A 24,503-nucleotide genomic window follows, 5' to 3' on the forward strand; every position below is an offset into this window, starting at 1 on the left:
TCTCATTAAGAGCCATGCCTACCAACACCTTTGTGCAAAAACTAAGAGCAGACTATCCTAAACTGTGAGACGCAGGTCACACCCCGTCAGCTAGCGCGCTGCCGTCATCATCCATTGGCCACTCGGGGACTCCACCCATCCATTGCGCATGCTGGAAAAGACAACCAACGGTTCTGTGTGCCAACTTCGGCCACAGCAACCTCCACTCACACACCAAACACATGATCTGCACGACTCTTCACAGGCACCGGTGTGTTTCACAGACCCAGATCTGACCTTGGCATTGGATTGTGTTCTGTCAGTTGAAGAGCCAGTTCTTTGTTCAATGAACTATCCAGGCTTTGGTCCCAGCTCCCCTCCACATCGTGAGCAATGTCCTTCTCCTCATGCTCCTCCTGTTTTTTTTTTTTTTTTTTTTGGAGGGTGGTGGTGGTGGTGGTTTTGAGACTGGGTTTCTCTTTGTAATAACCCTAGCTGTCCTACACTCTGCAGACCAGGCTGGCCTTAAACTTAGAGATTCACCTGCCTCTGCCTCCCAAGTGCTGGGAGTCCTCATGTCATGTAGGCAACATCTGGTAATAATAATAAAATAATTAGTGCCATACATAGGCAGCAGTGTATGAGCCACTGTGCCGAGATCTTAAGAACAAGTTACCTAACTCAAGTACAACAGTCTTCTCCACACAATTCATGCACTGCTGTTCCAAGTTATCATAGCATTTGCTGAGGCAGTGGGGGAGACTCCCCCATGTAACACACTCAACGATTTATGCCTCCTAATTCACTATGTTCACTCCACAATCATGGTGTCCTCTCTCCTTTTTTTTTAAGATTATTTTGTCTCTTGTTATTCTTATTTTATGTATATGAATGTTTGCCCGCACATATGTATGTGCACTGTGCATGTGCCTGGTGCCTCTGGAGGACAGAAAAGAGAATCAAAACGTCTAAAACTGGATTTCCAGATATTCTGAGCTGCCGTGTGGGTGCTAGAAACCAAAACCTCGTCCTCTGCCAGGACAGCCCATGCTCCAAACTCCTGAACCATCTGTCTGTGACTTTATTCATTAAGGCAATGTAAATACAGGGGTTTTTGTACATGAGCCCTCCATATTAGCATTCTTTTAAAACACATTGTTCCTCATCATCTGGGCCTCGGTCTTCTTATTTGACAAGAAGTTCCCCCAAATTCATAACAGATTCAGAATTTATTAAACTGTTGCAAAAACAAACAAACAAACAAAAACAGGTCGTAGATCAGAAGGATCAGGGTTTTAAATTTGAAAACGTTCTACTCAACTACGGTAATGAAGACCGGGTGGTACTTGAGAATGAAGAGATGGCTCAGTGGTTATGGCTGTTCTCACAGAGGACTGGGATTTCCTTCGGAGGACCCAAATGGCAGCTCACAAGCATCTGGAACTCCAGCTCCAGAGAATCCAGTGCTTTCTGCTGCCCTCTGCAAGTACTGCACCTGTAAATGGAGGTTTCTCTCTGGCCCGCCAGGTCCCGAATAAACAATCAGAGGCTTAACATTAATTATAATTGTTCGGTCAGTGGCTCAGGCATATTATTGACTAACTCTCGCAATTAAATTAACCCATTTTTATCAAAGTTTGTATCACCACATGGCTGTGGCCAAAACATTTTTATTTATCAACCAGTAAAAGCAACTCATAGTCACAGCATACAGAAGGTCATCCCACATCGTCTCCCCTTTTCTGTCTATCTAAAAAGGAAGGTTTCAACTTTAACTTTGTAAAACTACATGTAACAGAACATGCACCAAGCAAGAATTATAGTATTTAGTCTGTATTTGACAAAATTAAAGAAAAAACTTTAGCATCTATCCTATCTTTGAGAGTCTAGAGTTTCATATCTAATTTGTCTTTCACCAAAGCTAAGGAAAACTATAATTAAGACTACCTCATCCTCAACTCCATCAAAGACCCCAGAATGATATAATATTACCTAAACAAACAGGAAGTGTATTGCAAGCAACTTCCAAAACTCTAGAAATGACAGAGACATCTGGCTGCCCAGACAGTCAACCAAAGTTCTTCTGTAACATTGGGGCCATCCATCTTTGGCTGGAAATTTGAAACTGTCCACTTGTATTGGCAGTTTGTCAGTCATTTTCCTCTGTGTCCTGCAGAATGTCTGGCAGATTTTTCCATGAAGCAAGAATGCTGAAGGACTGTCCCACCTTGTTTTGGCAAGTTCAGCAGTCACTTTCCTGTGGGTCCTCTATGTCCAGTTTATACAGCATACAGTCAAGCAGTCCAGGCAAGCCCATTTCTTGTCCAAATGGCTAGCCTTGCCATATTGAAGGCAAACTCCATAAGGAGCTACTTCGATGCCCATCATTCTCTTGAAATAACTGGTGCTGCCAGGAGCAGACATGTCTCACTGTCAAGAAAAATCTAAGTTCTTAAGACATTTTTAAATGCCATATTCTGTAGGTCTTTGAAGTGTTTGAAGATTACCTATCCATCTGAAATATATCTCTGCATATCTAGAAAACCTAACTAACATCATTATAAGTTTGACTATTATAGATAATTATTAATTTGTATTTCTTAATGATACATTACATTTTAAATGAGCTGCATAAACATAACTCCTTAAACAAGAGTAGCAATATACAAATAGTATAACAAAATTGACCTTAAATTTGTATCAATAAACAAAAATCCATACCAATGTAAAGTATTCATTTCTATATACCCCCTTTTTTTTCCTTTAAAAAAGAGATTGATTGTGACCATTAACCATTTACAACCAACCCCCCTTTGGATGAAAACAAACATTTACAAATAATATTTTGGGAATTTGGATGTAGTTTTCTATACTACTTCCTGCTGATTGTTGGGTGCAGTGGACCCTGAGAAAATTTAGAATTATGGTTAAATCTTGGCTGTAGTAGTCTGTGAGGCTGCATCATCTCAGCCAGTTGCCTTAAAGCTGTTTTGGATATTGGATCAACTGGGCCATCATTCCCATGGAGACCTTTTAGGGGGTCTTGTTTGGCCAAACCATATCAGCCTGGAAGGAATTCACAGCTTCTCATCTTCTATGGAAACAAAGGCCGAAACTGTTTTCGAAAGCAACATATCCTTAGACACAAATTTTGAAGTCAAGATACCTTTATGTTGGTTTAGCTTAGCAGCCCCCACAACCAAATATCTCTCTGTAGCTGGCTCATCAACAGCCAAAAAATTCAAAGAAACCACAGTAGTATACATAATCCAGACTCTGCATATTTTCCAGAGGTCCATATACATGGCCCATAATAATTTTTATTACTCTATCTCCCCTTTAAGGACCTCAGTTTATCATCCTCAAATTTTATCTTTATCTATGACTCTGCCTATCCTCTATCCTCTCTCTCCCAAGCCCATGCACACTTATCAAACATACTGTGACCCATTTAGAGGCCCTTTTTTTTGCCTAAATCTGTCCTTATGGTACATCTGTAGTCATTTTGTGACCACTGCTTTAAATTGTTAAGCAGGCATGGCTAGTATAAGAGTAGTTGCTTTAGCTGTTGGTTTGCCCTACTCAGCTTTTCAACATGGCAGGGGTACCAAGGAGAGTCATGCTTACCCCCCCCCCCCCCCAACTCTGGAAAGCAGTACTAAGTACCATGTAGCTGTGCTCTTAGGCCCATAGCTGTGTTCTCAAGCCTGCAGGCAGTGGCTGGGAGAAGCCTCTTTCTACTGCTGCCCCTTTGAAAAACTGTGGCAATCTGCCATGCTGCTTAGCTCATGACATTGGTGCAGGCAGCTGTTGGGAGACAGGTCTCTGCGCTGATGCTGGCATGAAAATGTGAGACTAGAAAGCCCATTGTAGCTCTGTTTCTCTGTGTTCAGAACCTTTTCTTAAGCTTTCTCAGGCCCTATAGAAATTCAAGAGTCCCAAGTTGGTACTGCAAATGTAGCCGGAAGTGTTTATGCATCCTACCTGGTACCGCAGTCACTTATAAAATAATCACTCTGCTGCTTAATATTAACTATAATTGTTTGGCTGATGGCTCAGGCTTATTATTAGCTAGCTCTTACACATAAATTAACCCATTTCTATTAATATGTGTATCGCCATACATTCTGTGGCATCTTACTTCTCAGGTGGCTACGTGGCATCTCCTTGACTCTGCCTTCTTTCTCTCTGTATCTCTGTTTGTATTTCCCTCCTGGCTCTATTCTGCCCTGCCATAGGCCAAAACAGCTTTATTCATCAACCAATAAAAGCTGGACATATTCGCAGCAGACAAAAGGACATCCCACATCATGCACCCACACCGTACACGAGCATACATGTAGGCAAACACTCATATACATAAAATTAAAATGAATAATTTTTTGAAAAAAAAAGACTGTGGTATTGACATGAAGACAGATATACCAGTGGGTGGAATGAACCTAGATTGTGTGCATAACCAAGAGTTCAGTACCGTGGGTGCTAAAGAACAGTCTTTCAGTGGAGAACGCCAGGGATATGCATTTCAAATATTTATGTACTCACTTAGCAGCATACGCAAAAGTGAACTCAAGCTAATCAAATACCCGAAATAAGATTTACAACTACAAAACCAGCCAGGCAGTGGTGGTGCACACCTTCAGTCCCAGCACTCTGGAGGCAGGAGATCTCTGTGAGTTTGAGGCCATCCTGGTCTACGGGGTGAGTTGCAGGACTGCCGAGGCTACACAGAGAAACCCTATCTCCAACAAAGAAACAAACAAACAAGAAACAACAATAACAACAAAAATCCCTACAAAACCTTGACTAGACAACAAAGTAGATTGTTATGGGCTGGGTTTCTTAGATTTGATACTTAAAAGTACTAGTGACAGAGAAAAATAGATAAATCAGACTTTGTTGATATGATAAGCATTTGTCTTTCAAAGGATTCCACTGAGAATCCACAGGACAAGAGATAGTATTTGCACTAAACACAGGGCTTAGTTCTAGAACATATAAGGAGCTTACGTAACTCAATGGCATAAACAACTGGGCAATAGAAGGACAAAAAGCTGGGGAGGGTCGTTGTTATTACTTGTGTCCTTGCTTGTTTAGTTAGTCTCCCTGTGCAGCTTTGGTTGGCTTGAACTCACTATGGAGACCAGGCCGGCCTTGACCTTATTATTTACAGAGATCCACTTGCCTCTGCCTCCCGAATGCTGAAACTTAGGCAAGCGCTGGCTGCCACTCCTGGTAAGCCAGCTTTGAAATGAGTGAAGGAGTTGAATGAATATTTCTCTGAAGACACGCAGATACCCTACAAGCCCACAAAAAAAATATACTCAATATTGCCAGTCATAGAGAGATGTAAACCAAACCACAAAGGCACCACCTCAAGCTCACTCAACAGCAAAAATAAAGACAAGTGCCTGTGGGAATAGACAGAAGTCAGGGAACCCTTGTCTTCGGAGACTGATAACATTTACACAATTTTGGAAAACTAGCTATTCAAAATTACCATATGACCAAGCAACGCCACTCCTAAGGGTGTGTTAAAACACATGTTCACACAAGCACTTGTACAAGTCCCTGGATAACCAGCAACTAATAAGTTAGCAAATGCAGTGTACCATGTAGCTGAACCCCATTTGGCAAAAGGAATAAAGTCCTGACTCATCTGGTCACAAATGGCCATGCATTATATAATTCTATATGAACTGTCCATGGAAACGGATTAGTAGTTGACAGAGGCTGAAAGAAAGGATTTCTTTTTCAGGTGATGAAATACTCAGAACTGGACCTTGTTGATGTCTGCCCAAACTTGTGAACAGATTCACAAAAAAATTGAACTGTCCACATTAAGTTGGCGACCATCAATGTGTGTGAGATCTGTCTCTGCGGAGTTACCGCTGTATAAAAACCAGATCCTGTTGCTGAGCTGGATTTCATGTAACTGCATTGCCCCTGCTTTTCTAGCCTTCCAATCTACCCCAGGCAGTAAACCTGGGAGCCAAACAAGTTATTAACTTTATAAAGTTGAAGTGAACTGCATCGCCGAAGGCTGAAGGAAACACAGCTTAAGCCCTGGGCAGAGCATATCATAAATTAAATCTAGAAAGGGCATGTAAACCAAACCAGTCATGATGCAAGAACTCAGTCTGGAGACATTTTTTTGGGGCAGACGTGTTCAATGGGTGAGGAAAATAGGCTGTTTTAAACTCACAGGGTTTGATCATTTGAGGCAGGGAATAAGCACTGGGTCCCCACGGTCTTGTCTTTTTTAGTCTGTTTTGGTCTCCCCATCCATGCACCCACCTAAACCAGCTAGGATTGTGTAAGCCCTAGACTAGTAGGCGGGACCAATTGAAAATGTCGGACCCTGTGGGGGTGCGGACAAGGCTGCCAGCCCAGCAAAACTGCAGGCTTTTGGTCCTGCCTGATTCCTGGTTCCTCGCTTACCAGCTGCCCTCCCAGTGGCTTCCCGTGGAGGACCAGTGCCCTCAGCCCAACAGTCTGGGGGCCGAACTGTCCTTGGCAAGTTGTTGCCGTGGCAAAATGCAGACAAGCAGGGCAACTGCACTTACGCTAGCAGGAGTCGAGAGACATTTGGAAGAATTAAGGAGACACACGAGCCCACCGCCCAGCACTTCAAGGCTGGCCATGCAAACGGCCCCCTGCCTTCCTGTAACTTTCTTGGCCCATGAAGCATATTTCAGATTCCTCCAATGGGTTGCCCCGGAGCTGTTTCTCCTTAAAGGAGCCGGTCTCAGGAGTAGCCATGACGCCTCTGCCTGGAAACACGGAGTAGGTAAGAGTGGAGACCCTTTCTTTGCTCTGGTGCTCAAGTTGCCACACGTCCACTAACCTTACTAACCTAAAAATTTACCAACCTAAGGGATTCAAGAGATAAAACAGGGAGCGGGAAGTCCCAAGGCCCAACCCAGCTTCCATACAGCCCCAACTTCCACTCCTGGGGGGGGGAGTACATTGCGTCCTACTGAGGGATTTCCATAGTCTGACAAAAATCTGAGCCTTCCAAATGCAAACATTTCATTGTCCACAAAGAGGTCATTCAGTAAACTAGAGCCGGAGAAAGGAAATGGGGAGGGAAGGGGGGCGGGAATCATGAAGGTTTTAATGAAAATTAAAGAGATGGAAAAAATGAATAAATAAATCCCTCCAAAGCTACTTCGCTGGATTGTATGCAAATAATCAGAAACACATTGTGTAGATGCAGCCGCCCTGGAACTGTACTTAGATTCCTGAGTTAATAGAGAGATGCTCAGCAGAAATTAAACAGAAAACAGCAAACACATCTGGGGTTCTGCCAGACCTCAAAACAGCTTTTTAAAAAATGCTTAGTATTTCATTCTTCCTAAAATATCTAGATGCCTGAAGGATAATATCCCCCCCTGCCAATGGTGACTAAACCGGGAGGCATCAGGAACCCTCCCTGTATTTCAATCTGGATTCACTTACTTGGAAACTTCCAAGCAGCCTCATTTAAGCCAAGCGTTTGCTTACAAGTTCAATGCACTTAAAAAAAAAAAGAGAGAGAGAGAGAAGTGTTTCTGTAAAGTGGCACTAAATGTAAGTCCGTCCAATAGGTGGGCTAAATGTCTCTTCTGAGGAAAAGAAAAGAAAACACCTGTGTCAATGTGCAGCTTCCCAACACTTTTTGTGAATTTCTCTGGTCTCCCCCCTGACCAGTTTGTGGCTGAACAGGAATCCCACCAGCCTGTTGCTGCAATGCCTGCACCTATAGCAGGCGATTTCGTAAGTGATGAATAAATCATGGAGGACCTCAAGGTACAACCAAGGAATCTTGCACTCGTAGGTGGCTTCTCCCTGTGTGCTGAAGGCAGGCAAAATAAAATGTCAAGCACACCCACGGGACTGAATGGGCATACCACCGTCTTGGTATCCACGCGTACGGCGTGTGCTGCGTCATTTTGCTTACACCTTAAGCTTCTACACAGATTAGCTAAGAAAAAAAAAATCACTGCCTGCTTCCTGAGGCCAAAGATGAATGCATGCTATGTTCTTCTCAGCCTTTTCTGTCCAAAGAAGGAATAAAACACTCGAGAAGCCAGGACAGCGCAGACAAAAACAAAACAAACAAACAAACAAAACAATGCTGCCAGCCTCTCTCTTACGGCAGGAGCATCCTAAGGGCAGCGTCTTGGGCATGATAATCTTGCATCCAGACCTCCAATGCTAAAGGTACAGCTGAGGTTTTCTGGGCGTTCAAGTTTAGTCTAGGTCAGCCAATAGTTGGGAGCTCTGCCTGGTTGTGAAATATTGCCTGTCGCTCCTTTGTGGACAACAGCCCAAAGTGGACTGGGAGTTAGCCAAGAACCGTAATTCTGATGGGAAGGGCACCATCAACACCCCAACAGCCCAGCCTAACCCCTGGCCCTCTCACCCCACCCCACCCCTCCTCTCCTGTTTCAGAGCTTCCCGGTTACAGCAAACCAAAGGAATGGCTGCTCTCACTTCTGTGAGCATCGGTGGTACCAACTAGCCAAGCATTCTGTTAGAGTTTCAAGCTGACCATGGGGGTGCGGGGGTAGTTGGGGGTGTGGAAACAACCGATCTGGTCTTTAACCGTGAAAACCGTGAAGATGGACAAACTGTTGACACTCTCTGGTCTGACATCCAGCGTTCGGAGGAGAGCATTCCTAAAGGCCAGCTTTGTGCTGACTGGGTCCCAACAGCAATACTGTCTCCAGGCTTGGGTCATCCTCAGGGAAGTAGGTCTAGAGCCCAAGACAGCATCTGCCAGCCTGGATAACTGTCCTTGCTTCAGGTCAGTGTGGAGACATGTGAACACAGTCCTGCGCAGCCGACGTGCTGAGTAAGGTTTCCTGAACACAAAGCGACTTGTATACGATGGTTGCTAAGGTGCCAGGGAGATTATGTTTTCCAGAGTCATCTGTAAAATAAACTCACCTACAAAATCTTCTATAATGGGACTTAGGCACTGCTCACTCTGATGAGGAGAGGGGGTCTTTGTCACATCTATTTTAGTATAGATAGGCTTGGAATGTGTGGGTAGAATCATCAACAGGATGGATAGAGACTGTCTTGCATGGTTCCTGAGGCTTGGTCGTGAGAAGGAGGTTTCAACTGCTGGACTGTGCACAGCTAGGCCACCACACAAGAACCCTGAGAATCTGTGTGCGCTCCAGCCTACAGGCCTGGCTATCTAAATGCCCCTCACGCACCATACCTGTGAGTAGTGGGCTTTCGATGCAAAGATAACCTGTCCTCACAGCATCCTTGCCTAACTGGTGGCCCACTGAAAGCCTAAACAACATCAGATGGTGATTAACCTTAGCTCTTGAGCATTGGTATGATATGGAATGTAGCGGTAATGACTTCCAGCAAGATGGCATGGGTGAACATAAGTATTTTCCAGGAGCTGCCCTCTGATCCACACATACACGTGTGTGTCCCAAAATAAATGCAATTTAAAGTTAAATAACTGAGTAAACCAAAGCAATCCTAAAAGTAACATTAAAGTGACTCTTTATAAATTGCTGCGATTTGCATGCTTTAAAATTCAAAAGCTGTTATACTCAGCTGACCTCATCCTAATTTTCCAGCCCTTCTCACTGTCCTCCCAAGGTGTTCCCTGCTTTCAGATGTCTCAAGTCTCTACCTAACCCCACATCTCTTTTGCTGCTTCACACCTTTGTGCTGTTATAATTTTTTTTGTCCTGATTGAAAAGCTTCCTTTTCCTACCTAGGGAATATCCATGAAGCCTTACATTCAGTGTAAGGTTGTCTGATCGTCCCCACCTTCCTGTGGTTGCTCCCTCTGAGCAGCTGCACGTTCCCATGGGACTACCAACCCTTCTCCCCTAGCCCTGCAGAAACACCAACCCTTCTCCCCCAGCCCTGCAGAAACACTAGCCCTTCTTCCCCAGCCCTGCAGAAACGCCAACCCTTCTCCCCCAGCCCTGCAAAAACACCAACCCTTCTCCCCAGCCCTGCACAAAGACCAGCTCTTCTCCCCCAGCCCTGCACAAAGACCAGCTCTTCTCCCCCAGCCCTACAGAAATGCCAACCCTTCTCCCCCAGCCCTGCAGAAACACCAACCCTTCTCCCCCAGCCCTGCAGAAACACCAACCCTTCTCCCCAGCCCTGCAGAAGTGCTAGCCCTTCTCCCCCAGCCCTGCACAAAGACCAACCCTTCTCCCCGAGCCCTGAAGAAACACCAGCCCTTCTCCCCCAGCCCTGCAGAAACGCCAGCCCTTCTCCCCCAGCCCTGCAGAAACACCAGCCCTTCTCCCCCAGCCCTGCAGAAACACCAGCCCTTCTCCCCCAGCCCTGCAGAAACGCCAGCCTTCTCCTGCAGGAGTGCCAAGCTTCTTACAGGGTGTGTGTGCATCTGTTTACTTCGGGATCTGCTCTCGCAGCCTGTAGAAGGACACTGCATTCCCTTGCTGTGCTCTGTACCTCAGGAACCCGCCCGCCTTCCCCTAGTGTATTGATTTCTATGCCCTGCACACAGTATAGGAGCCGCGTCCCACATCACCTGCAGGTTTTAGCCAAGGGAAGCTGTTTCTTCCTGGCCATTGCTTCCCCACCTCACAAACAAGGGAATTGTGTCCCGAAGGTCACGAGGCTAACAAGCCATGAGACCAGTGGGGGAAAACCCAGCCTACCCAGAAAGCCTGCAGCATTCTTTCTGTGGCATGAGGTGCCCCACCAATAACTAATGATTTCACGGCATACGCTCACATGTGCGTAGTTTTTGTCTGTCCACACAGGAGGCATCGATTCATGGAAATGAATACCCCCCCCCAGATCTTAGTGACATGATATGGCTCCTAGAGGTGAGGGCCACTTTGCAGGGTGACATCCTCTGGCATGGCTCAGATAGCATGCAACAACTGCTCTGCAGTAACGTTCCCACAGCAGGAGCAGGAGCATGGAGACTTGTCCACGTAGGTGAATCTCTAGGGAACAGCATACGTTTTGTTGGCCAAAGCAAGCCACAGCCCCACCTAATTTCAAGGGGACTCTTGTAGACACTGGTGTGGAGTGGCTATGTGAGCCACACAGTCAAGGGTCACAAGTAGACCGGGCCTGAGGTTCAAAGCAGTCACAACTTGAGGTTACTATTTCCTCACTCTGTAATCATTCACTAATACAAGGAAACACCAAAAGTGATTGCAGTGGGTTTCTAGGCTTAAACCACACTTAATTCTGACAATAACAGCAAGTCGTGTTCCCGCAACCACAATGGAAGCCACAACCAGCGTTTATAGAAGTGCTTTGCAATTTGCATGACATTTTCATTTATATCTTCACTCTGTGAAACACGAAAATCTCAAAAAAAAAGAGTTTTGAAATATGCTTTTCCTTCAGCTTTGCAATATGTGATTAAATAAAATGGTAACCTATTAATAACCTATTATAACCTCTCCTTGATAACCTATTAATCTACTGACCCACACAAATAAACCATTCCCATGATCCAATCACCTCCCAAAGTGGGGAGTAGGGGAACCAATGTCCAACACATGAAATCTAACATCCAGGATGCCTCAGACCACGGAAGCCAGGCAGACTCTGGGCTTGGTATCACATTCATCTCATAAAACATCAGGTGAAAAGTTGGCGGGCTGCCTATAAGATGAAATCTAGCTCGTGATGTGTTTCGTTTGACCCAAGTTGCACTAAATAAGCTGCCACTGCCATGTTAGAATTGAGACTAACCCAGGGAAATTCTGGGTTTTCAATGCTGCTTTTAAAGCTGGCCAACCCAGATGCCCAGGTCTGCACCCCGCGGAGCGCTCGGACCGCAGATCTGCACAAGCTGTTCTGCAGGATGTGGCTCCCTGTGGTCTCTGTCACTTCCGGTAGCTTCATCCTGGGTCCAACTTTACTGGCATTTGTTTAACTTCAGGCTCTTGAGCTCAGAGCAACCGAGACAGGACAACAACAGAAACATGCTGCAAACTGCTGAGGAGCTCGGAGACAGCTTGGCCGGCCGGGAGAGTGCTTGCTGCATAGGCACCGCACAAGGACCTGAGTTCAGAGAGAAAGAGTCCCTGTCCCTCGGCACTTCACCCAGTCATCACCGCGGCCTCTCTCAACTTTGTACCACATTGTCATCCAGCCAGCTGACTGCCTGAAATGCTCAGCGACTGCGAGAATGGCCAGTCGCTTCCCTCCTCAACTGCTCTCTCCCTGGGAATTGTTGCCCAGTGTCCTCGCTGATGGATTCTCAACTCTTATCCTTGCCGTGTCTACTGTTTAAAATCCAACCTTACCTCCCAGATGGACTTGGACATAAATTCCACGCAGCCAAGGGTCCCTACCTACTATCCTACCAATGGACCTGAACAGTGCTTATAAAAAAAAAGCCCCTGGACACAGTAGGTGCTCAGCCAACCTCAGTGAATGAGTGAGTGTCTCCAATCTGACAAGCAGAAGAACTTGGTTTTGTTGTTTAGCTCACTTTCGGTTTCTCTGTTACGTAAACTCTGCAGCTGAGATATTGCCTTTATTGCAGTAACAGTATCTGAACATCCTAGCTGGCTGTCATCAACACAATGTTTTCATGGGGCTGGATCCACGGTTAAGAGCTCTTGCTGCTCTTACAGATGGATGACAGGGCAGCTTACAACTGTGTCCCTAGCTGCAGTTCCAGCCGATCTGACACCCTCATTGGGGCTCTAACTGGCATCAGGCGCACACTTGGTACACATACGTACGCTGCAGGGAAAAGAAGACTCATGCATATAAAATAAAAAATAAGAAAACAAACATCTGAAAAAGCAGAAAAACGTTTTCACACAGTACCACAGTGTGCTCCTGTGGCTTGTGAGGCATGGTGGTGGTATGAATTGATGACACCACATACCTGATGTCTTCATCTCTGCGACTTGTCGGATGTCACCCTACAAGGCAGAGACTTTGCAGGTGCATGGAAATGAAGGGGCGGGGACAGAGAGATGGTACCTAAATGCAATCACAGAGATGAAGGGTCGGGGATTGAGAGATGGTCCCTAAATGCAATCACAGAGTCCTTTACAAGAGGGAGGACATGGGTGACAGGACACACGCATAGATGGGGGAGGGAATGTGACCACAGGGACAGAGGGGGGCATGCAGTGGCGGACACCGCACTAAGAGGACAGACACTCTGAGAAGCAAGCGCAGGCTCTGTCCTGGAGCATCCAGAGGGAGGAGAGGCTCTGGCAGCAACCCGGTTCAGCCCAGAAAGGAGCAGTCCTCCAGAACGTGAGAGAAATAAACCTCCTCTTGAAATCTGAAGCCAGATTTGCCGCCTTTCATTCCGGAAGCCATGTTAGAAAGCCGCTGGGGCTCACACAGAGGTCTCCTTTCACCAGAGGTGGAAGAGATGAGCTCCTTCCCTGACACTATGAAGCTAGAAGATGTGGAGCCCAGACCAGACACAGGGGCAGCCAACGCCTGGGCTCTGTCCCTCCACCCACCCACACACCCACACACACACACACACACACACACACACACACACACACACACACACCCCACACACACCAGGGAAGAAATGACAACAAAATGTTCCCTCAGAAGATTCCCAGAGGTGACTCACCATGGCTAACAATAGGAAAGATAAACCAAGACACTTCCACTGTGGCAAACTGTAGGGAATGTCACTGGAGTGTGTCCCCTCCTGTCTCCTGCACAGGCTGGTCTTCAATTTCCCGGTGGGCCACTGGGCTCAGAGGGTCCGGGGTTCCCAGAGGCACTGATCTCCCTCGTCCCCTTGACAGCTCCTCCCAATTCCATTTTGCAGGGTGTATTTCTTTGAAACAAAAGGCCTTGCTGCCACTAAGGTTTAAAACCCACTAAGCCCACTGCCCCTAAAGTCACACACCACAGTGATCTGAAATCTCCAGGTTCCAGACTCCAGGACAGCGGAGGCGACTCTCCCTTCGTGCCTGAGCCGGGTCACTCTCGGCAACCAGGTGGAAGGGGTCCTCAGGGAACCAGAAGGCCCCTCAGAGGGGTAGTCTTGGTGTCTGTTCACAGGTGCTGAGTCACAGCAGCTTTCTTGAGGGGTCTCAGCCAAGCCCATGTCACCATCAGCACTTAATGGAACGGCACACAGTTCTGGGAGTACCAAAGCCCAGCTCTTCCTCAGAATCCTTCCTACACAGTCCTGTAACAAATGCTCCAGTATAAACGGGCCCTGCTAGGCCATTCGTAAAGATCGGGTACCTTCAGTAGATAGCTTCTCCAATCTCCCTGTGGGTCACACACCAAGACCCATAGGGGGTCAAGTCCTCAATCCTCCCTGGCACTTGGGAGAAAATGCATGAGAAGAAAGCAATGCTCTGAGAAGGGGGACTGGGCCCTCTGTAACTGTACTTGCTCTAAGGCCAGATAATAAAAAGGCAGAGGGACAGGTGTGCCTGCTAATGTTGCTAGATAAAAATGGCTAAGCCTGCTCACCTTCAAGAATTCAGCGCCTATGCAGCTTATGCAACCTAGCTGCGGAGAGTACAAAATGTGCTTGCTTTTTCAAGCTCTTTATTTAAAAAAAAATGCTTGTTGTATGGCCCTCACCACCTGGACCGTGATTAGCCACTTTGCTGTTGTTGCAACAATGAGCCCATTGTTTTTGCTTTAGTAATTATATTGAAATCACTGAAATTTTTGAAGAGCTGCTGCCATAATGAAACTGATGGCCCGGAAAGCTGACTAACTTTGCCAAGGTGGCGGAAGACACACACATATCCGTGCCAGCAAAGCACTGACACATGAAACAAAATGAGCAAATGTGAGAGGTGTTGTTTTAGAGAACGCTCAGCGTCAGTACTGCGTGTCCCTCAGAGAAACAACCGATAGAATGCAGGAGCTCGCAGGACGGCGGATGCTTCCTGGACACAAGACAAATGCAGAGGCCCCCAGAAGCTAGTGAGGGCAACTGGAGGCCAAAGGCTACCCGTGGGCAGAGTTCTTCCTCGGCAGAGGTCAGGCTTGGGGTCAGTCTTTGCTCTGTCAAAATTTTTCAGAATGGCTCACCCATTAAGAGCTCGCAATGCTTTTCCAGAGGACTGGAGTTCGGTTCCTGCCTAAAGCAGCACACAACCACCTGTAACTCCAGCTCCAGGGGATCCAACACCCTTCACAGGCACTTACACGTACACACACACACACACACAAAACTAAAATTAGCAGGAGAGTTATCGTAGTCTGGGAGCTTGCACGCCCTGAGGGCAGCACACAGTGGTGTTCACTATGATGACAGCACACAGTGGTGTTCACTATGATGACAGCACACAGTGGTGTTCACTATGATGACAGCACACAGTGGTGTTCACTATGATGACAGCACACAGTGGTGTTCACTATGATGGCAGCACACAGTGGTGTTCACTATGATGACAGCACACAGTGGTGTTCACTATGATGACAGCACACAGTGGTGTTCACTATGATGACAGCACACAGTGGTGTTCACTATGATGACAGCACACAGTGGTGTTCACTATGATGACAGCACACAGTGGTGTTCACTATGATGACAGCACACAGTGGTGTTCACTATGATGGCAGCACACAGTGGTGTTCACTATGATGGCAGCACACAGTGGTGTTCACTATGATGACAGCACACAGTGGTGTTCACTATGATGACAGCACACAGTGGTGTTCACTATGATGACAGCACACAGTGGTGTTCACTATGATGACAGCACACAGTGGTGTTCACTATGATGACAGCACACAGTGGTGTTCACTATGATGACAGCACACAGTGGTGTTCACTATGATGACAGCACACAGTGGTGTTCACTATGATGACAGCACACAGTGGTGTTCACTATGATGACAGCACACAGTGGTGTTCACTATGATGACAGCACACAGTGGTGTTCACTATGATGACAGCACACAGTGGTGTTCACTATGATGACAGCACACAGTGGTGTTCACTATGATGACAGCACACAGTGGTGTTCACTATGATGACAGCACACAGTGGTGTTCACTATGATGACAGCACACAGTGGTGTTCACTATGATGACAGCACACAGTGGTGTTCACTATGATGACAGCACACAGTGGTGTTCACTATGAGGGCAGCACACAGTGGTGTTCACTATGAGGGCAGCACACAGTGGTGTTCACTATGAGGGCAGCACACAGTGGTGTTCACTATGATGGCAGCACACAGTGGTGTTCACTATGATGACAGCACACAGTGGTGTTCACTATGATGACAGCACACAGTGGTGTTCACTATGATGACAGCACACAGTGGTGTTCACTATGAGGGCAGCACACAGTGGTGTTCACTATGATGACAGCACACAGTGGTGTTCACTATGATGACAGCACACAGTGGTGTTCACTATGATGACAGCGCACAGTGGTGTTCACTACAACAATGGCACATGCAAAGCTCGTGCCCTCAGGCACAGCTGAGAGGACCCTGGAGCCCAGGCTGGGATTGTTTTGTTTTTGTTTTTGTTTTTTTCTGTGCATTGGTGTTTGTTCTGCGTGCATGCATGTCTGTGTGAAGGTGACAGATTCCCTGGAACTGGAGTTACAGGCAGCTGGGAGCTGCCATGTGGGTGCTGGGAATTGAACCCAGATCCTCTGGAAGAGCAGCCAGTGCTCTCAACTGCTGAACCATCTCTCCAGCCCAGGAGTCGTTTCTAAGATATCTGCATGAGTCTTCTTAGAAGTGAAAGCTCCACAAGTCTTTTATTGTTTCTACTTGGCTAAGGATTGCACATGCGAGTTTTAGATGTAAATACACCGTGGTACGGTACAGTTGGACTAACAATTGTAGAGTCTCACATGTGTATCCTGCAGTGACAGCGCTTAACCTGGTGCCACTTCTACTGAGAAACAAAAAGTGCTGGGATCATAAGCCAACCAACTGTGATAGCATATGTCTATAATCCCAGCATTTAGGAAGTAGAGGCAGAAAGGTCGGAACTCCGAGCTTATCCCCAGCCACGTAGCAAGTCAAGGGCCAGCCTGGGCTACCTGAGACTCTGTCTGAAAAGCAGACAAGCAAATGAACATGGATTGGTGGCAGGCTCCCCAGCATCTCCAAGTATCAAGCTTCCAAAGGAACATCATTTCTACCCTCAAATCCATGTGGCACACGTGTTGCCTTTCTCACTAGTCTAATTAATAAATTTAGGGACGGAGTTTATTCCAGTCTCAGAGATTTCTCTTTGGGAGGCTGTGGCAGAGCAAAACAGCTCACAGCATGACTGTGAAAGAGGAGAGAGGAAGAGAAAGAGGAGGAGGAAGAGGAGGGGAGGAGGAGGGGAAGAGGAGGACCTACCTTCAGTTTCCAGGGTCTTCTCCTTTCCCTTGTAACACCCCAGCCTGTGGGGTGGCGCTGCCAGCGTGCAGGGCACATGTCCTCCCGTAGTTAACATCCCCTGCAAACACCCAGAGACACATTTAAGTAACTGCCATGTGCATCCCAGTCCTGTAAAGACAACCGAGATTAGCCGCCTCTCTATGCAGAATGCGCTTGTATGAGGCTGACAGGCGCCCTCCCCCTCCCTCCCCACAGATTCTCAGGCTCACCCACAGACACCGATACAGATTCTCATGGGCCCAGAACACAGCCTCAGAGATGCTGCGCTGCGGTCCACGTGTGCGGGGGGGGGGGGTCTCTCCACCCCTCCCCCAGCTCCTCCCCCAGGCCTGGGTTTTGGGACACATAGGTTGAGTGTCCAGCCGGCTGAAAGGATGGAAAGGGTGGGAAGTGGTGGGAAGGGAAGAAGCTTCCGGGGCTTCCCTAGGCCACGGTTAACAGGAAAGCAAGGGTGAGTCTTACAGCACAGCCACCAAGGTTTCTGCCCAATCCCCTCCCCTCTTCCTGACCCACAGGCGCCCCTCTTGGGGGAGCGTGCCACTTGTTTGTCTAATTGTATGTGGGGGCACAACTGTTCTTGTGGGCACACGCGTTTGGATTTGCACGCTAGTGTGTATACGCGTAGAACTTAACCTTTCGTATCATTCTTCGGGACCCATGCTCCTTGCTGTGTGTTTGTTTGCTTATTATTCGTTTGCTTTTATTTCGAGTCCGTTCTCCCGTTGCCCTGAAGCTATGAAGCTCACAGCGTGTGCTAGGCTTTCAGGCCAGTGGGCACCAGGTCTCCAGATGCCTCCACCTCCCAAGTCCACACACCAACCCACGGCATTTTTTATGTGGGCTCTAGGACTCTGACTCAGGTTGGAGTCAGCAAGCAAACACTTTACAGGCTGGGCCTATCTCCCCGGCACAGATGTCCAGAGATTTAAGCACAGGAAAAAAAGTTCTCTTGTCCATTGTCCTTACAGACAGGCCTATGCTTTCCACCCCCTGACCTACTGAGGGTCATGACCTCCACAGCTTCACCCACGGCGACCCAGTCTGTCTGGTGTGTGCATGCAGGTCCTGCTCTGGGCAGCCTCGTCACAACTCCTCCTAGGACCCCAAGCCTCTGGAACTTGCTGGAAAATGTGATTCTCCATTGTGATTCTCGGCGCTGTGTACCAACCCTTCGCCTTCTGGGGACCCTGCTGTCTATGTCTGGCCCTCAGTCTCCAAGGTTCCTCTGTGCCCAGGCTGTCCCTCCGCCTGGCTGCTCAGTCTCCAAGGTTCCTCTGTGCCCAGGCTGTCCCTCCGCCTGGCTGCTCAGTCCCCTTCTGAGCTAAGTCAAACTCGTGGAAAGGCAGGCTGCTTTCCTCGTGCCATTCAGCCTTGGCCTCAGTTCCAGATGGTGTCTGTTTTTCTGAACCGAAAGAAGTGTGGGAGAAGGTTCGGGAAGGCGGCTATGTAAACAGCAGATAACCGACACACACTTTAGCCGCAAGAGTCTTCCATGGGGCCGGTGAAGCCAGGACCGGTTGTGATGTGTCTTGACTAATTTGTTTTCTGAGCAGATCACAAACACTGGCTTTCCTCTGAAGTAACATTTGACGAGTTTCATAACAACCTCTTTTACAGTAACAGGCAAAACTGACTCACAGGGTAATGGAATCGGACTCCCTCACTTCCCTTGGCACAGGAGACTGTCTCCCTAAGTCCATTTTTCTAAATTACCACTCTTTCGATGCTGTTTTTGAGCCAAGAAGAAAATTAAAAAGTGAACACCCTGGTAGGTGATGAGCAGAGGTCATGAGCCTCTCTCTCTCCGGGGGCTGTGAGGTGGCCGCTTGGGCTCCACCGTTGATGCCCTTTCTCAGAACTGAGGAGGACGTCTCCTGGGGTTAAAAATGACTCCTTTCATTTACCCATCGTTGGTAGTTTCTGTGGTGGCTGACAAATGAAACCATTTTAATATGGGAAACACTGCTATAAGCCAGTAGGCAATGTGGATGTCTCTGTGAAACCTTTCAATCAGGGGACATCTGAGTCATCTAATTTGATGTGTCATTAAAACCGATAAAATACAGCAGGTGGCTAGAGGTTAAGAGTAATGGCTGCGTGCTGGAGAAACCCACAGAAACAGCTGACCTGACCTACTGAGAGCACAGGGAACCAGCATTGGACAGAACCAAGCCCTCTGAATGTGGGTGCCAGCTAGGAGGCCTGGGCAGTCTATGGGACCTCTAACAGTGGTGCACAAATGGACTTCGGGAACCCATTCCCTGTGGAGGGATACTATTTAAGCCCAGACATACGGAGGAGGGCCTAGGCCCTCCCCCAAATGATGTGACAGACTTTGATGATTCCCCCATGGAGGGCCTCACTATCCTTGGGGAGCGGGTTGGGGGTGGGTTGGGGGGATCAGTGGGGAGCATGGGAGGATAGGAGAAAGAGGAAAGGGGGGAAATGAGATAGTTCCTAAATTAAAAAAAAAAAAAAAAGAGTACTGGCTGCTCCTCCAGAGGACACAAGTTTGACTCCTAGAACCCGCAAGTTGGCTCTCAAGAGTCTGTCACTCCAGTTCCTGGGATCTGATGCCTCCATGGGTACTGCACACACATGTTTCACAACATGCATGGAGACCAAACACCCACACACGTAATTAAAATAAAAATGTTCTTATGGAAGAAAAATATAGTAAAACTTCAGCGCTCGAAACAGCTGCAAAAAGGAACGATAAAGAGAGAAACAAAACTTCTAGACAGCCCAAGACATGCTCTGAAATGTAACTGCAAAGCCTTTTTCTGCTGAGAAGTGTCTGGGCTACTCATCACCACAGCTGGCCTTGAGACTTCGACTGTATCCCTGATACCGCCATCCTACAGGACTGCTGTTATGTTCCCCCTTAACACTCCCCCGTGTTAAAAAAGAAAAACACTCAGAGCCAATCACTCCCATCTTCTTTCGGCAGACATTTGTGCTATGTTGGTGCTACTTGGGGGAAGGCCACCTTCTTGACTTTGAGCTCCCTGTATTGCTCCCTAAGTTAGTCATTCATTTGGTGGGCCTCGGGAGCCTGTGGGCCAGATGTTTGGAGACCAACCATGTTACTAGGAAACATAATCCCCATTTTGCCATTGTTGTATCTTTGCTGTGGAAATGGCTCCACTCAGTGGTGTAACTCGGGAATTGCATGTCATCTTCCTATTTTAGCTGTCCTGCTTTAGGCAGGCAGACACAAGTGGCTAATTAGTTCGTTGCACTAAATTAATTGATCTGTACAAAAATTTACTAGCACTAAGTTTACTCCACCAACCAAAACTCCATTATAATCTTCTTTAAAGAGCATGATGTCTATCTTATCAGGGTAGAGCTAATTTTGAGTTATACAAAAAAAATGTCAAAGCCAGATTGAGAGAGAGAGAGAGAGATGTACACGTGTGTGTCTGTCCAGGTATGTTCAGCATGCATTTCGGTGTAGAGCTCAGAGGTCTGTGTCCCTGCCTTTCTCAATTGCTCTCTACTGTTTTAAAATTACTTTTATTAATCTCGCCTTTGACAATTTCATACTTGTGTATGATACATTCTTGTCTCGCTCATTCCTTTACTCTTTTGTATCCCAACAAGCCCCACCCCATGCTCATTTCTTGCTTTTGTGATCCACCGGGTTTAATGAAGGCCATTCCTGTTTGAGCGTAAAGGATCTCTGCCCTATCGTGGACAACTCATAAGTGTCTACATCTGCGGTGACAGTGATTTCCTCTCCCCCAGCAGCCCTCCCCTGCCATTCACCCACTGGTTGAGAGGGGGTCCCGTGATCCCTCTCCCCCATCTATGAGCAAACGTTTCGGGGCTCAGTCTTGTGCAGGCAACTGTAGCTATTTCGAGTTCATGCATGTCCCGGCCATGTCATGTACATGTCAGAGTATTTCGTGTCCCTTCTCGCCATCTGTCAGCTCCATGTACATGTCGGAGTATCTCATGTCCCTTCTCTCCATCCGTCAGCTCCATGTACATGTCGGAGTATCTCGTGTCCCTTCTCTCCATCGGTCAGCTCCATGTACATGTTGGAGTATCTCGTGTCCCTTCTCGCCATCCGTCAGCTCCATGTACATGTCGGAGTATCTCGTGTCCCTTCTCGCCATCCGTCATCTCCATGTACATGTTGGAGTATCTCGTGTCCCTTCTCTCCATCCGTCAGCTCCATGTACATGTCGGAGTATCTCGTGTCCCTTCTCTCCATCCGTCAGCTCCATGTACATGTTGGAGTATCTCGTGTCCCTTCTCTCCATCCGTCAGCTCCATGTACATGTCGGAGTATCTCGTGTCCCTTCTCTCCATCCGTCAGCTCCATGTACATGTTGGAGTATCTCGTGTCCCTTCTCGCCATCCGTCAGCTCCATGTACATGTCGGAGTATCTCGTGTCCCTTCTCTCCATCCGTCAGCTCCATGTACATGTCGGAGTATCTCGTGTCCCTTCTCTCCATCGGTCAGCTCCATGTACATGTCGGAGTATCTCGTGTCCCTTCTCGCTATCCGTCAGCTCCATGTACATGTCGGAGTATCTCGTGTCCCTTCTCTCCATCGGTCAGCTCCATGTACATGTCGGAGTATCTCGTGTCCCTTCTCTCCATCGGTCAGCTCCTAAGGTGTTTCTCCTCCCTCTTCCAAGCTCTCTAAGCCTTGGAGGGGATAATATGGGTGTCCTGTGTAAGGTTGAGCGTGCATAGTCACTGGTTCTCAACATTGTCACCAACCGTGAGTTTCTGGACTGACTGATGCTTTCTGTGAAGACAAACCTCTTGGATCAAAACTGAGGATAACACTAGTCTGACATAAATATTCAAGAATCGTAGGACCACTTGGTAAAATAAGCGTAATAGGCTGGCTCCTGGAGCCAATGTCTTCCCTAGCCATGGGTTTTTTGACCAGATCCATAGTACTGGGCGTGAGCTCCCTCCCATGGAGTGAGCCTCATATGCATTTTCAAAACTCCATTGTTCACCCCACACAGCTCTGCCACTACCGTATCAGTGGCACCTCTGAAATTAGGTTCTTATATCTTGTCCTACACAAAACACTTCATTTGGTTGCAGGGCTTCTTAGCTTTTTAGTTTCTTGAGATCCATGTATCAGTTGTCTTATTTCCCACACTGCTAGATCTTATCTTGGTCCACGGGTGGAAGGGTTTCCCCCTAGTTTTTACTCTAGCAGTTTCAAAATGGCAGGGTTCATGCTGAAGTTCTTGAACCATTTCTATTTGAGTGTTATGCAGATGACAAATAATGACAGCACTATTCTTTTACGTGTTGACGTCTGGTCTTCCCAGAACCATTTGCTGGCAGTGATGTCTTTTCTCCAGTTTCAGATATCTTTGTCAAAAAATCAGGTGGCTATAGTGGCATGGATTTATATATGGGTCCTCTGCTCTATTCCATTGATCTGTATGTCCCTTTTTGCTCCCCCATATCTCTCTCTCTCTCTCTCTCTCTCTCTCTCTCTCTCTCTCTCTCTCTCTCTCTCTCTCTCTCCTTAGTATAAGGCTTCACCATGTAGCCCTGGCTGTCCTGGAACTCACTCTGCAGACCACGCTGGCCTTGAACTCACTGTGATTCACCTGCCTCTGCCTCCCGAGTGCTAGGATTAAGGGTGGGCACCACCATGCCAAGATACCATGCTTCTTCGATTGCTGTGTCTCCATAGAGTAACTTGAAATGAGCTATGGTGATATGCCCCCCACTGTATTCTTTGTGTACAGGATGCTTTGGCTATCCTAAGTCTTTTGTGCTCTATAAGAAATTTAAGATTTTTTTCTGTGTCTGTGAAGAATGGCCCTGGATTTTTTTAAACAGGATTTCATTGAATTTGCAGATTGTTTTTGTTACAATCGCCATTTTCACAGTTTTAATTCCTCTGACCCCTGATCGGGGAAGGTCTTTTCACCTTTCCATCTTCTAGAGTGTTCTTTGATTTTTTTCATCATTATTTCTCGTGTGCCAGTGTTTTGCCTACATGTATGTATCTGTGCCAGGGGAGTGACTGGTACCCTAAGAGTGAGTGACTGCTGGACCTCCTGGCCCTGGAGTGGCAGGTGGCCGTGAGCTACCACGTAGATGCTGGAAACAGAATCCAAGTCTTCTGCAGGAGCAACAAGTGCTCTTACCCATTGAGTCATCTCTCCAGGCCCTCATCAAGCACTTTAAAGTTTTCATTGTAGCCATTTGTTTGTTTCATTAGTGAAGTTTATTCCCAGGTGCTGGCAGTGTTTGTGGCTGGTAAGAATGGAATTGCTTCCTTGATTCTTTCCCCCAATTTGTTTGTCCCTGGTATTAAACAGGAAGGCTAGTGGCTTGGGTTCCTTAATTTGGCAACCTAGGCTCTCCCACACTCCTTCTGCCTACATACATGTGAACCTCACAGCTGCTTCACTGGGGCAGGAAGGTGGTAGACCTTGCAGCAGGAAAGTGAGCATGCTTAGGAGAGAGGCAGGACCATGAACATCCAGCAGAGGGAGCTGTGCAAGCAGCGGAGACTCAGGCTGCCCAAGAAACTAGTGGCCCAAACACAGGACAGAGGCAAGATGGAAAATTAGTCTGCCTACGGCAGGGTTGTAAGGTCCAGTGTTTTTCCCTGAGGGTGGTCACTCCCTGACCTTCCTAACTATGCTCCCTTAGACACTGAGCACTGCCTGTAGCGCACCTGTCCTCTCCCTGGCCAAGTCATAAGTGTTACAAACAGGACGAGCCCGGGCTAAGTCCTGGGAGCTGGCTGCACCTGGTTGCCATGACAATAAAAAGAAAAGCAGGACAGTCCAAGGTTTCTGAGTCACTGCAACCTGGAGATTCCATTCCGTGGTGTATCTTGGAAAAGAAAACCTGCAATAGAGTTGTATCGCTGCGTTGCTATGGCGGAGCAAAGGAGAGACACGGGGGGGGGGGGGGGCAATGACCACTGGAGTCTGTTCACACCATGAAGAAAGAGCCCAACGGAACCTTTCAGAAGAGCCATCCTCACAGCAGACCTACACTCAGGCTGCTGCACGACAGACAGACAGACAGATGCAGTCTCAGGGAAAAGATCAGATGTAACTGTAAGACCCCAGGATGACTTCAAACAGTGCCTCAGACCAGTCTTAGATCAGGGGACATGTGCTGTAACACTGACTCCCAGCTCAAAGTCTAGAGGTGCCTGCTGTGCAGGAA

General features: G+C 47.4%; 2 long non-coding RNA genes across 4 annotated transcripts in view; one reads left to right on the forward strand and one right to left on the reverse strand.

The window, feature by feature from the left end:
* The window catches only part of LOC110342490, a 45,663-nt gene that overhangs the window by 8,243 nt on the left and 12,917 nt on the right, over positions 1-24,503 (reverse strand). Inside the window, exon 2 of one of the 2 annotated variants that reach the window (XR_002384579.2) lies at positions 17,280-17,379. This is a non-coding gene — a long non-coding RNA (uncharacterized LOC110342490). Of the gene's footprint in view, positions 1-17,279; positions 17,449-24,503 lie in introns of those variants that run through there. The other variant, XR_005881022.1, reaches the window with a different exon arrangement.
* LOC121143702 lies at positions 6,202-13,254 on the forward strand. 2 transcript variants are annotated; one of them, XR_005881024.1, is made up of 2 exons: positions 6,202-6,769; positions 8,416-13,254. It is a non-coding gene; the product is annotated as an uncharacterized LOC121143702 (long non-coding RNA). The 2 variants fall into 2 exon arrangements; XR_005881023.1 differs by having other exon boundaries at positions 11,882-13,254.

Source organism: Mesocricetus auratus, unplaced genomic scaffold, assembly GCF_017639785.1.
Source record: "Mesocricetus auratus isolate SY011 unplaced genomic scaffold, BCM_Maur_2.0 Super-Scaffold_100013, whole genome shotgun sequence".
NCBI classification, from domain to species: Eukaryota; Metazoa; Chordata; class Mammalia; order Rodentia; family Cricetidae; genus Mesocricetus; species Mesocricetus auratus.